Source organism: Nelusetta ayraudi, unplaced genomic scaffold (assembly GCF_046127955.1).
Source record: "Nelusetta ayraudi isolate G7.1 ecotype Tasmania unplaced genomic scaffold, CSIRO-AGI_Nayr_v1 ptg000096l, whole genome shotgun sequence".
In the NCBI taxonomy this organism is placed as follows: Eukaryota; Metazoa; Chordata; class Actinopteri; order Tetraodontiformes; family Monacanthidae; genus Nelusetta; species Nelusetta ayraudi.
This window is the reverse complement of record NW_027466146.1, coordinates 668,544-682,016: the sequence shown is the minus strand read 5'-3', so window position 1 is coordinate 682,016 and position 13,473 is coordinate 668,544. Positions and strand designations below refer to the sequence as shown.

Genomic DNA, 13,473 nt, shown 5'->3' with positions numbered 1-13,473 from the left:
CGTCTCTTCTGTTTTACCAAACTGGGACCCTGGATGGACGGAAATAAAATACCCAAGACCATCCCAACAAAAAAAGCATCAAAACTTAGAAATACTCTCAGGAAACGGATGGTTGCTGAATAATTTCTGGAGTAGATGTTCTTCAACCTCAAGTGGCTCCTACTTGTTGATAAAATGAGTGAACTGAAAGTTGTTTTTTTTATATAGATTTCAAAGCCGGAATTGTGCACGTTTCGGTGTTGAAGACACCCAATTAGGATCAGAGTAAAGTTAGCGAGTCGTCATCCGCTTTTCTGCCGTCTGAGGGAGGGCGAATAATATTTTAAGATCCTGCCGGTTTAAATCCTTAGTGGGAAAATTGCACATTTCAGACTTTGTCACACTCCCACGGGTGCCATCAACAAACCCCCAGGGGCGTCGAGCCTCACAGGAACTCTGGTGAAGGAGCCCGGAGTGGCAACCAGGTTTAACATTAAGCAGGACCAGAGCCAATCTGCTCGCTCCTCAGCAGCTCAGGAAGGGCTTATTTTATTATATATTTGTTTATTTATTTATTTATTTGTGCCTCCCACCTCATTAGCTCTCGCTTCCGCAGCACTGCTTCAGCGGAGCGGAACCGTCATCACCACACATAAAATCTACATTACATGAAATATTACGGGCCGAGGGGCAGAGATAAACGAGGCCGGCTCATTTTTTTTTTACTGTCGATCCAGCGCTGATTCAGAGCGCTGACAGCGAAAACGGATGCACGAATTACCGTCCGTAAATTTGGGAACAGGGCGAAGAGACGGGCGAAGACGGCCATCATGACATACTGCAGCGCCGCAAACTTGAGGGAAACAGTTGAGCTCAGAGCAAAACATCATCCTACGACAAATAAATACAACATTTGATTTTGATGATGTGTTTTTACATTTGGCTGTTTCAGAGAAATTTCCAGAGCAGTCTTTTTCAAAACGCTCATTAGAGGTCTCTCTACTCGTGACTCAGCCCTTTGACTAAAACAGGGGACGACATCATAGAAATTTTGAGGTGACGTGGTTGCGATGGTGGACAAACTGCAGGCTCCGCCTCTGACTTCAGCCTCCGGGGCCACGTTCACCTCCGACTCTCCGAGCTCATCCAAACAGTTCAACCACCTCAGAAGACGAGTTGAGAAGAGTTCAGATTGCAGTCGGCGCCTCCTTCTGACCTCAATGTGTCAGTCTCAGCTATGGCTGCCGAAAAAAAAAAAAAAGCAGCCTTTACATCCAAAGAATCTGTTTCAGCTTCAGACGGTTCTGAAGTCTCAACCCATCGTGTGCAGTGCTGCAGACAGTGACGACGATTCCAAACAATTCTACCATTCTGCGACTCTATGATTCTATGATTCTAGTTCTACTTCACCATAAAAAATAATAATAAGGTGCGAAATTCGGTTCTGGTGTCTGCTGGATGTCTTTGTAGGTGTAAGAACTGGGTAATTTCCCTTTTGTACTGGCTCTCCCTGGACTTCGAATTGAAAAAATGCTGCATTGACATTGGACGAATTTGAACAAATCAACATTTAAGTCATGAATCAGGTCACGCTCCCGACTGCTGGCGAATCGGCACGGTGGCGCAGTGGTTAGCGCTGCCGCCTCACAGCAAGAAGGTTGTGGGTTCGATTCCGGGCCTGGGACCTTTCTGTGTGGAGTTTGCATGTTCTCCCTGTGTCTGTGTGGGTTCTCTCCGGGTTCTCCGGCTTCCTCCCACACATGTGAGGTCAATTGAACTCTCTAAATTGTCAATATTTGTGCATGTGAGTGTGAATGGTTGTTTGTCTCTATGTGGCCCTGCGATGAACTGGCGATTTGTCCAGGGTGTCACCCTGCCTTCGCCCTATGACAGCTGGGATAGGCTCCAGAAGATCCCCGTGACCCTGAGCTCGGGAAGAAGCGGGTATAGAAGATGAATGAATGAATGAAAACGTTGAAATAGCTTGAAGTGAAAACTCTTGAACTCGACGGCTGAAAAGCGCAGCGTGTCGGCAGAGGTGCAGCTTGGACAAGAAAAACAAATGACAATGAGGTCTCGTTAGCTTCGGCTGCTCCTACAGCGTCTTGTTCTCTCATCTTCAGTTGTTTTTCCAGAGGAGCCTCCTGACATCACGCTTTCACTCAACTGTTCGGAGCTGAAAAACACCTTTGACAACAGGAAACGCTGCTGCAGCCGCAGCCGCAGCCTCACGTTGGAAACACAGTCCGGCACCTCCGGAGCCCAACACGCCATGAAGATCTGGCATCTGCGCCGCTTCTGCGAAGATGCCTCGTTCCACAGAGAGTCAACACTTTGACGCTGACGTGTTTGGTTTTTCTGTTTTGTTTTGTTTCTATTTTCTTCTTTTTGAAAGGCATGCTCAGAATAATCATGGGGAATTTCGCACAAATGCGGCGGAGCAGAACTGATGTGTTGCTCTGCTCATTGATTTTAACTTGGCATGGAGCTCCGGCAGAGAACATTCCTGGCGCTGGCGCTGAGCTGAAACAAGCCAAGCAGCAAAATCAGCGGTCGTGACGCTGTTGCACAAAGGCAGCGCAGAGTCGGGAACCGAGTCGGGAAAATGATGAAACTAAACCAAACACGAGTAATTCAAGTCATTCACAAACATTCCGTGCTGTTTCCTGGAGCTGAAGACCTCCTGAAATCGAATGATTTGTCGATTTGTTGAAGGTTTGACAGATTCAAGTCAATTACTCTTGTACTCCATGTTTTTTACTGATTGCGTGTTTCAAAAAAAAAACGGTTAAAGAAAAGAAATTGGCCAGAAACGAGAATCCGCTGCTTCAGAATGTCCTTCAATTCAGTTTGTGAACTTTTTCTGAGAAAAGTTGAAGAGAGAGTTTGCTTTGAAGAAATTGAATGTCTGACACTATATGTTTGGTGGTTGAGCTTTTCTCAGAGTTGGAATCGCAGGTCAATCAAGCCCAGGAGGCTGCAGCAGGCAGAGAGGAGAAGATCACACCAGACAACCTGCAGAAGAAAACCTCCGACTCCCCAAAAACCCCGTGAGCCACGAGGTGGATGACTCACCCAATAGACACAAAACTCTGACAATTTTAGTTCTACCATATATCGCACAGATTTTGCTTTTGAATTTCTAATTAACTACTGACGCAAAAAACCAACAACAAAATTGTTTTCACTTTGATGTCTTAAAACACACACACACACACACACACACACACACACACACACACACACACACACACACACACACACACACAGATGACTGTAACGACATTCAACAAAAGCTCTCGATCTCACGTGGCTGAAAGCAGGTCTACACCCTGGACTAGTTGCCAGGTCATCGCAGGAAAAAACACCATCCGCACTCCCACTGACATCCAATCAGACGGATGTAAAATCCTGGCAGTCTTTTGCAGTTGCAAACAACCAGCGGGTAGAATGTGTAACAAACCAAGGTGCCGGGACCTCCGTCCGGCTCGCTGACCCGGTGGTGACCCGGTCACTGGCCTTGTTTTCAAGGCGTTGACAGCTGGAGGGTCGCATGGCCGCTGTAAAGGAGCAATCCGTCATGTTGGGAGCCATCGATACGTGTCACAGAGGTTTTCTGGCGGATCAATGAAACCATTAGGCTGCCAGTCGGGCGCAGGCACAGAGTACAACTTATCGACTCTTCCCACTGTATTATCAAGGCAAAAATGAAAAAAATATATTGTTCAGGAAGTCATAGTTTTGCTGTGAACAAATAGTGACGATGGACTGACGCACAACTGTCGAGTACCAGAACCTGAAGTCCATCAGCTGCATGTGTGTAAAAACCTCATGGTTTGCTTGATTTTGATGATCCCTCATTTCCTCATCAAGTCAAATTATTCATCTTGGAATCTCAAAAAAAGATGAGTGAGAAGTACTATAGGAAGTCTAAGAAGGAGGTCTTGTTTTTGCACAAGAAGCTGGAGTATTCACTCAGATCTTGACAGACGCGTCATATTTACAGGCTCCTTCTCTGCAGGGGACCAGCGAACCCAGCAGGCCGAGCGATGTGTAATCTGTCTTGACAGAATGTTCATGAAAATCACGATGGTGTCACTGCTGCGTGCACACTGTGATACCGAGCAGGAGGAGCGCAAATTCAGCCCTGAGAATTAAAACCAAATCGAGCAGCCGAGAAGATGTTGTGTGTTGTGTGTCGTCTGCAAAACGCAGAGAACGCATGAGTGCAACTACTGGTGCCAACGTTGGTCCAGGAAGTGATCGATACCATGAATTCCTCTGAAGATTGCCACAATTATCGACAGGCGCACGGAACTCGACCCGGCTGCACGCCGCAGTCGCCCTGACGTAACGGCAGAGGGGGGACGGCCCATCTGTGAGGGACGGTGGAGAACTCCTCCCGGCGGGAAGCCGCGCCCTCCATCCTCACACGGGGCAGATTGTGCGTCTTGTTGTTGGGACATATGGCTGCGATGGTCCCAAAGGGTTCACAGCGCCGCCTGCTGCCCAACCCTATGACCCACCTGCTCCTCAGCGGCGCCAAGCAGACCCCACCCCCCCGCTGGCTTCCTGTGTGAACACACGGCTGCAAAGGAAAAACAAAAAGCGGAGGGAAAAAAAGCAGAGTTGCTCAGAGAAACGTCATCTTGTCATTTGCGTCGGAGCTGAGAGCGTTCCAGGCTTTCAGGCTGCTCTCACACTGGCAGTGAGAGCAGCTCCTGCAGCAGCAATTAGAGAGAGGAGCTGGAGCCCCACTTCAGCTCCGCCTGAAGTGGGGCTCACACAGAAGAGTTCGACAGCCTTGCACATTTGCCTTACTGTATAATAATTGATAACCAGCCACGGCAGATGGAGCAGCCCCGGAATCCTTTGGATTCCTCCGCTGTGTTTTCACACCGAGCTTGTTTCTGATTCTGACACCGATTTGATGCCCAATGTCGATTTATGCGCACGTCAAATTACATAACGGCTATTCTTGTGTGTGTGTGGAGAAATCTCATTGGCCCGAAAGGTTCATCCAATCGTCTACTAGTCTTTGTTTATTTTCTCAGGTAATTGATGTGGGTTTTTTCCGAAGACTCTATAAAGAAATATGAATTTATGTTTGTATCTGCCTCACTAAAACTGACAGAAATAAGTAAAAAAAACGCTATGACCTAATATACCTGTTTGTGAACATGCAGCAGGGCGTCATGTTGCCACTGTAAAACTACAACAACCAGCTGAATATGTGTGTTTCTATTAAAACTGAAGGTCCAAACGCAAAATTGGCTCTGAAGTTAGTTTTCCAAACTTTGGGAAGGTCAAGAACCAATTTTAACCCTCTGTATAAACAGGACCAGAGCCTCAAGATTACATTTAAAAGTATAATTTAATTCTCCTTGCCCTGTATTTACTCAATGTATAAACATATTTTCATCTTGTAATGTGTAAAAAAAATTTAAAAAAAAAATAAGTGCAGAATCACTGTCTTGTTCACTGTCAATAAATAAATAATAAATACAATTAAAAAAAAAAAAAGAAAATCACAAGGCACAGAAGCAGATCTTCACACGACTCCACAACCTGAACCATCCACATGAGAAAATAAGGCCTCGTCTCTGAGGACCTTCGCCAGTCAATAGTCGGCGCCTAAATATAACCTCTCTGTGTTTCCCGCCTCTGTCTAGGCGCTGATGCAGTTAATCCGCAGTTCTGTTCCGGGTGAGGAGGGTGAGAGGTCCATGTACTTGGCTGTCGATGAATATTTCCTCTCAAGAACCAGGAATCAAATCTAAAGTACCACAATGTTTTCTTTTTTCTTTTTGCTACATGAACGAATGCAACTAGTTTCTCAATTTCGCACGGCTCTTTGTTTGTTTCATGATGTGAAAATGATGTTCTTTTTCATAACGTGGATGTGTGTGTGTGTGTGTGTGTGTGTGTGTGTGTGTGTGTGTGTGTGTGTGTGTGTGTGTGTGAGAGAGAGAGAGAGAGAGAATGTGTGTGTGTTTTAAGATATTGAACAAAGTGGGATGCAGCACTGTGGCAAATGGAAAATATTTGGACCCTGAAATTATATTTTTCGAAAGTCTGTTACATCATTAGGGGGAAGTTGGGGAGCGTCACGTAGCTTCGCTCTCTTCAGAGGAGCCAAAAAAAAATTATAAAAAAAAATTGTTTGACAGATGTACAATAACCAGGCTCCAAATGAACAGCCAATCAGAGTTCTTAATAGACATGATCGTTTCCAGGTCAACAACAAAAACATGAAAACGTTTAAACCTGATTGGCTGTTTTTTTTCCCATTTTGAATTTCTCAACTGTTGTTGGTTCTTTGCTTCCAAAAAGCTCCATTCAGCATTTTTTATATTTTGATTTATTTTTGGGTTGGGGTTCTTGGTCCGCTGGCCGGGAAGAAGAACCTACAGATCGTGAAAGGCAAAGCGAGGTGGAGGCCGCTGGACAAGGTGGGCTCGGTGAGGCGTCAGGTGACTCAGGACATGTGACCCGGTCACAGCAGTGGGAGGCATCAAGCTGAGCGGCGGAGGTGTGACTCCTCTGCCTCTTCCTGAACTGTTTCATCAACTCTGATGCCCTGAGCTCAGAACGTCCACCTGAATGATTCCATCATTCTAGGACATCTTCTCTGTGCTGCGTTCATAAGCTGAGGCACTTGTTTCCTGAGGTCTGGAGTTAAATCATCTCTTTTCTTCATTCTCCTCCCATGAGAGAGCTCACCTGTTTCTTTGGGGGTGGGCGGGTTTTGTCTTTAATGCAGAAATCTGAAACGCTTCCTCTTCACACCTCGCCGGCTAATCTGACCATTCTCTGAGCCTGTTGTTGGTTGCCGTGGTTACAAAGCCCCCCAGCATGCCATCACCGTGCCGTACTCATCGTTGAGTGAGAGCCTCGTGTGCTGGAGAGGAGGACGGGCACTGCGTTTTGCTAAATAAAGAAGATTTTATTTATTTTTTTATTTTTTTCGTCGCGGAGTGCTGTGTGGGGGGAGAAGAGGTTTGTTTGTATCTTCACACAGCAAGTTTTCATGAAATATTCATGCACATTACGGCGCCGAGCGGCACCACTATTGTGTATTTGGCGCCGGCGCAGCAGGAGCGGCGTCTCTGACTGTGAATTCCACTTGATCTGCTCGTTAATGTCGGCCACCTGTTTCCTCGACGCTCTTTCCCTCCTCCTGATCTGTCCAGAAAGACGCCTGCAAAGTGGATCTGGTTGCGATGTGAGGGCGCCACTTTCCGACGCTAATTAGCCGGGGACACCTTCGGCTGAAAAACATAAACATCAGTCAGGAGCAAAAAAGATCTTTAGGCTCTGTCACAACACGCAAAAAGGGGCTGTTGTGTTGAGGATGCGCAGTTTGTAGTTACAGACTTGTGATCTTTCCCAGCAGTGAAGAGGCGTCAGGTGTGTGGCAAGAATCACCAAAACGAGTCAACAACGTCTTGTTAGACAACTTCTAATTACGTGTTTTTAGGAAAATATTTAAAGTGAATTAAGATGTTGTTTTAGTTGCCAATGCAGCTCATAGTCACACTGAGAGAAATGCAAAAAATGTCCAAAACTTGGGAAACAAAACATAGCACGAGAGTCTAATCACAGCCTCAACAAAAATGTCGATTTAAGGTAAAAAGAAAAAAAACTAAGAAGAAAATTATAATATACTACATATGTATATATATATATATATATATATATATATATGTATATATATATATATATATGTATATATCAGCTTTTCTCTGGGTTTGTGGGAAAAATGCATTTTGCTTTTTGAAAGTAAAACATAAACATGTTCATTCCTTTGAGTTCATTCCTGTGTCTTCCAGGTGGCCACGGCCCTCATTTGTTTGATGAGCATCACACCTGGGTGCATTGCAATCAAGTGGCAAAGCTACAAAAGCAGCTGGAACCACTTTGCTGGCTTTTGGCTCTCGGCCATTGTTTGTGGCTGGTTGTGTTAGATTGACCAATTTCTCAACCATTTTGTTTCTCAAACCTTCCTGTAGTTTTGTGGTTTGGTTGGGTGCTCAGTTTGTTTGTTTGTTTGTTTTTTGGTTTAGTTTTTTTTTTTTGACATTTCCTTTTTGAATCAGGCTTTTGTTTGTTTGTTCTGCTCTTTGCAAGCCTCATTATCGCTGCCACCTTTGCACTATAAGTGGCGGTTTGCCATTAGTCTTTTTTTTTTTCCTGTGAATGAACTGTGAATGAGTTATTTTTGCCGCCTCACTTAATCTCTGGCTCGATTAGAATGATTGCATTCTGTAATTAGTGCACAACACAAGTGCGCCGTCTTTAAAAATAAAAAATAAATCTAATCAACCAGATACATGCAAGAAGTTGCACTGTGAGTCTTTCTCCTCGCTCAAGGGGAAACAACACCTTCCTACACTTCTCTTCTAATTGCACTATGTCTATATTTTGCTCCTTGCCGCCAGAAGTCGAAGCAGCGCCGGTGAACCTCCTTACAAAACTGCAAACTGATAGAGATGAGCTCATCAGCGTCTTTTAAAATAGTGCCCAAAGGCAGAGAGTTCATAAAGCCTTTCAGCCAAAGTGTGTGTGTGTGTGCAGTGTTTTGGCTGCAGGCCATCACGTCTTAAATTCAAAGATGGCCTCAACACGCACGTCCTATCTGCCCGATCGAACGGCCCCTTGTCGTTGTCGTCTTCAGACTCTGTCATGCAACTTTAATCAAAATGGATTTCTGCTGTCCTTGACCTGTTCAGCACACACACACTGGCCCAGTGTGGAAAATAGCGCAGTTTGTAACCTGCACTGACAACATTAGAAAAAGTGAAAAAACAAAGGCAGCTGGGAGCCTTCTATTGAATTTGAATTGATGACGTTTCAATAGATTTCATCAGTTTTTTGGTGCATTTTTTTTTTTTCTTATCTGCAGCTGAGTCGTGCCGTTGAATAAAAAAACCTTGAACAAACTCCGGCACGGTACATCTTGTACCTGCTTCGGACAAACGGCTCCGTTCGTCCATCAGTGCAACCACAGCTGTCATAACCGCCCACTGGGGGGGCAGCGACCACATGGGTGGCCTCTTATTACTAATGCAGGGTGGGAAAGAGAGAGAGTGAGAGAGAGCTGGAGGGCCAGCCAGGTACACTGCTGCTGCTGGTGGCTCCACTGAACAAACGCCTCGACCAGCTGCGGCAGCGTCAGTCAATGCGGAGGTGAAATATTCATACACTCCCATTTAAAATTCCCCTTTAAAATTTCTCTGTTTGCGGGCGCGAGCGGCCTTTGAAGCAGAGAGACATCAGTAACCACCGACAACAGGCGGAGCGAGGCTCGGAAATCTCTCGCTGCTCGCCGACTCCAGCATTCGGACACTCGAAGAGGCCGAGTGGTGATTCAACAGTCAGTAGTTGGAGTTTCGCCTGCAGGATCAACACAAGCAGCGCTCTCATAGGTCACTTAAAAGGGGCGGTTCAGGGAGAGATGTAAACATTCTACCTTTTTAATAGCGTCGACTGCAGTTTACAGTGGCATGAAAACTGACTTGACGTGCTCAGCAGAGGAGCTTCTGGCCTGGAGGCTTCAGCGGACACGTGGACTAGAACCTCAGCAGCAGGAAGGTTCCACTGGGTGAGGTTGTTTCCCTCAGTCCAGAAGTGGTCCTTTTTGAGAGAGTTATTTCTGTGGTCCGATGACATCGCACTGCACACACTGTAGCTGCTGCCTTTTTCACTGACTTTGGAGTGGAGCCCAAAAGGGACAGAAGCCATCTGGGAAAAATTTACTGAAAAAGCCAAAAGAAAAGAAAAGCTCCAAGTGTATTGCAAACACTGTCTAACAAACAAACGTCACAGCTTCAGATATCATACATGAGTGACATCATTCACTCCAGTATACCCGTGTTTTTTTGTTTTTTTTTCGCAGCAAACTGTCAGTGAAGTGTCAGCTTCTAAGCTAAGCTAACCTTTGCTAACTGTTCTCTACGTGACAAACCAGCGGACTTTCATGCTTGTATTCAAGCATTGAATGTCGAAACTTGTAGTGTTGCTGCACACTTCGCACGACACAACGCAGACTGAATGAGACTGAACAACATGTCACACACGCACGGCCTCCAAAAATAGTCTAGAAAAAAGCCTGCCAGCCTGAGACCCCGACCTCACGCCGTCACTTGGGTCCGCTCGGCTGCTCCAGTCATGTGAGGACACCGTGGTTTTCTTTTCCTTATCTCCGGCCGCGGCCAGAAGACCTGCCCACACCCAACCAGCTCGGAACGTTCTGAGCAACGTCTGCAGCGTTTTATTCTTAGCGCGTATTTATAGCATCGCATCACTGGCGCCGCAGGCTTCATCCACGGGCTGTTTAGTAATTCTCTCTAATGAGCGTCACGTTATTTAAGATTTCCTCCCTTCCTGCAGAAGCCTCGACACGTCTGAGCGACGGCGGAACAAAGAACACGAAAAAGAGGAAAAATCCACCGTCTGTCTGGGAAAATGAAATGTGTTTCTGAGGTCCAGCTCACACAGGGGTTATGTAAAGTCAACACAACAGTCGGCCTCTGCAGTGGAAGAGCATCCACACACATCTGACTCCAGAGAGAGAGACAGAGAGCACTTCACTGTCCACACGCCAAAATCCTCGCAAAATGCTCTCACGCACGCACGAGCGCGTGCGCACACACACACACACACACACACACGAGTCAGCCATCAGCATCCTCATCCTCGTCCTGTAAGTTGAGGCCCCGCAGCTCACTCAGACCGCATGATGAAGCACCAGAGTGGGAGCAGCGTTGCCTTCCAGTGTGCGATGGATCTCCTTCACATCACTGTCAAAGTGTCACATTGCTGCTCACCCCCAGGTGGAGGTCCATACAACACACACGGACCAGGACAGAGGAGCGGGAGGCGAGAAGAGGCCTGGTGGTGGAGCGGAGGACGGCAGATATCAGATCCTCTCTCCGGCTCCACGTCTGTGCTGCTGCAACTCCCAGCTGACGCTCCACTGTTGCTGCTCACTGTGTACTGCACGGTACACCTTCTGGACTCTGTGTGTGTGTGTGTGTGTGTGTGTGTGTGTGTGTGTGTGTGTGTGTGTGTGTGTGTGTGTGTGTGTGTGTGTGTGTGTGTGTGTGTGTGTGTGCGCGCGCAAGTGTTTGCACTGGAGCATTAATGACTGAAGAGCCTCAGAGGCCCCGTGCAATGTTTAATGAGCTAAAAATAAAGCCAGCTGAGGGCCAAGAGGAAATATATATATGTGCAATATCTACGAGACACTGGGCGCTGCAATATGTCCTGCAGTGCACAGAGGGAGCCACGGAGGCCAGTCAGACTAATTAAAAAAAAACAAAAGGGTGCTGGCATTGAGAGCAGGAACTGATCCCACAGCACAAAAAAAACAAAACAAAAAGCTCCGCAGCCTCCAACTTATTTCATTCATTAAATCAGCAGCGACACCTCTAGCCTAATGATTTCAGCAGCGTTGCCAAAGCTGCGCACACACACACACACACACACACACACACACACATACACACACTCACACTCACTCGGAGCCCATCCCCACATTTCCTCCTCTTTTACATCCTGTGCCAGCAGCTCGTGCGGAACCGCAGAGCGGCTGCTCCGCAATCTCCCTTGAGATCTAATTGAGCGCAAACGACGAGGAACATGTGATAATCTGCCACCGCGACAGGGACCACCTGGGGTCCGCCGAAGGTCCGGACCTCCTCCGGGAGCCAGCAAATCCTTACACACGGCTCCCACGGGGCCAAGAGTCCCACATCCCGAAGAGCAAGTGACGTGTGAGGGTGAACGCCGTCTTCCCGTCTTCTACCTCACACGACTGTGACTTTAATATCCACGGCGGCTTAACAATTCTGGATGCCAGGAGGCCAATGGAGACCCGGTGGTTATTACTGTTCAACCTCGAACCTGGATGTCAGAGCCTGCGCTCTCTAATGTTCCGCTGGCGTGTGGAGGCACGCGGGGAGTTCAGGGAGATTAGTGTCACTGTGGCGCAGGCAGCTACAGTAAAAGGCTGTTATCTGTTTCACACACGCACGGCACGCTTGGAAGCAGGAGGTGAAGCCGACTGGCGGAACGTGAAACACTCACAATGCTGCATTTCCATAGGAGGAGGTTCAATTCAAGGTCTGCAAAGATCATCCATGCTTGTTTTTCAATTATTATTATTTATTTATTTTTGGTTGAAGCTCTCTCAAATATTCAACGTGATTCTTAAAACAAGAAGATCTCAGCGTTCGCCTTCAACAGGATGAGAGAGGATTTGTAAAACATTACTAAATAAATAAATAATCAAATAAAATACAAACTGCAGATTTCATCAGGGAGTGTCGCTGACCTCTGACACCTCACTGTCTGCGCGCTCCTCCACAATAAAAGCCCTCCCCTGCAGACTGGACCTACAGTCAGCAGAAACGATGGTGGCATGTTTGAAGGTCTCTGCCTGCCTCGTGGCTCCTCAGCCTCCCCGCTGAGTCGCAAGCATCGGCGCTTCACAGAGTCGCGTGCCTGTGGCGCCCGCGAGTGCTGCTGTCTGCGGCAGCAACTCCTAGAAAGTCAGAACCAGAACCAACCCCTCAAAAAAAAACTGTGACATCATTATCCTGCTCCTTTCTTATTAATGCCGCGATATGAAGTTTGCCCAGCACTTCAAAAATAGCACCTGTGTGTCTGACTGGTAGGATTTGACGGTCAGAGCCCCAGTAGACAATTATTGCGATAGTTTGAATAAGTGATGCGTTTAAAAACAGTTATTTTGCCCTTCTCTTTTTTTTTTTTTTTTTTTAAGCAAAATGCAACATCGCCTGTGGACAAGGAAACCTCGTGTGAGGGATGCATATATAACAACATCAACAACAACAAAAAAATAAAATAAAAAAGCGGATCAGATGAGGCGCGTGGCACCGTCGCGCCGTGCGCCCCTTCCTGCGCGTGTCTCCCCGGAGTTGGCCGGTTCCGGAGCACTGAACCGCCAAAAACTCACCTTGACGCCAAAGTTCCAGCGCTGGTCGCGGGTCCCGGTGAGCGTCACAGTCCTCGCACGAGCCCTTCCTCGCTCTCTCGTTCTCTCTCCTCTGACACTTGTGCCTCAGACTCGCGCGCTCCTGCAGCCTGTGGTTCTCTGTGGTAGCATCTGTTGTGCCTGCGCGCGCTTCCAACTCCGCGCGCTGAGGAGGATGAAGATGAGGGGGAGGAGGTGTGGGGGGAGGAAAAGGAGGAGGATGAGGAGGAGAGGGAGCTGAGCGCGCACATCGGATGGGGAGGCGCGCCGGGTCAAAGCCAATCCCAGTGGCTCCCAGTCGCTCCCAGTGGCTCCCAAGAGAGACGCTATTGGCTCCCATGAGTCTGTGCGTGCGTTCGTCCAAACTGACGCAGCTCAGTCGGATTTCGGGTTTGAATCTCCACAGTGAGATCGACGTCGATCTGCGCTGCATTGTGTAAAGACAGAATTGAATGATGTGATTTTTGCAGATGTAGAAGAAGTGAAAAATGAAG

The 13,473-nt window shown here is 47.2% G+C and overlaps 1 protein-coding gene across 1 annotated transcript in view; it reads right to left on the bottom strand.

Moving 5' to 3' along the window:
- The window catches only part of camkvb (CaM kinase-like vesicle-associated b), a 29,139-nt gene extending 15,992 nt beyond the window's left edge, over positions 1–13,147 (bottom strand). Inside the window, exon 1 of the mRNA XM_076047912.1 lies at positions 12,962–13,147. The gene's annotated coding sequence lies outside the window, so the exon portion shown is untranslated. The remainder of the gene's footprint in view (positions 1–12,961) is intronic.
- Positions 13,148–13,473: the final 326 nt, after the last annotated feature.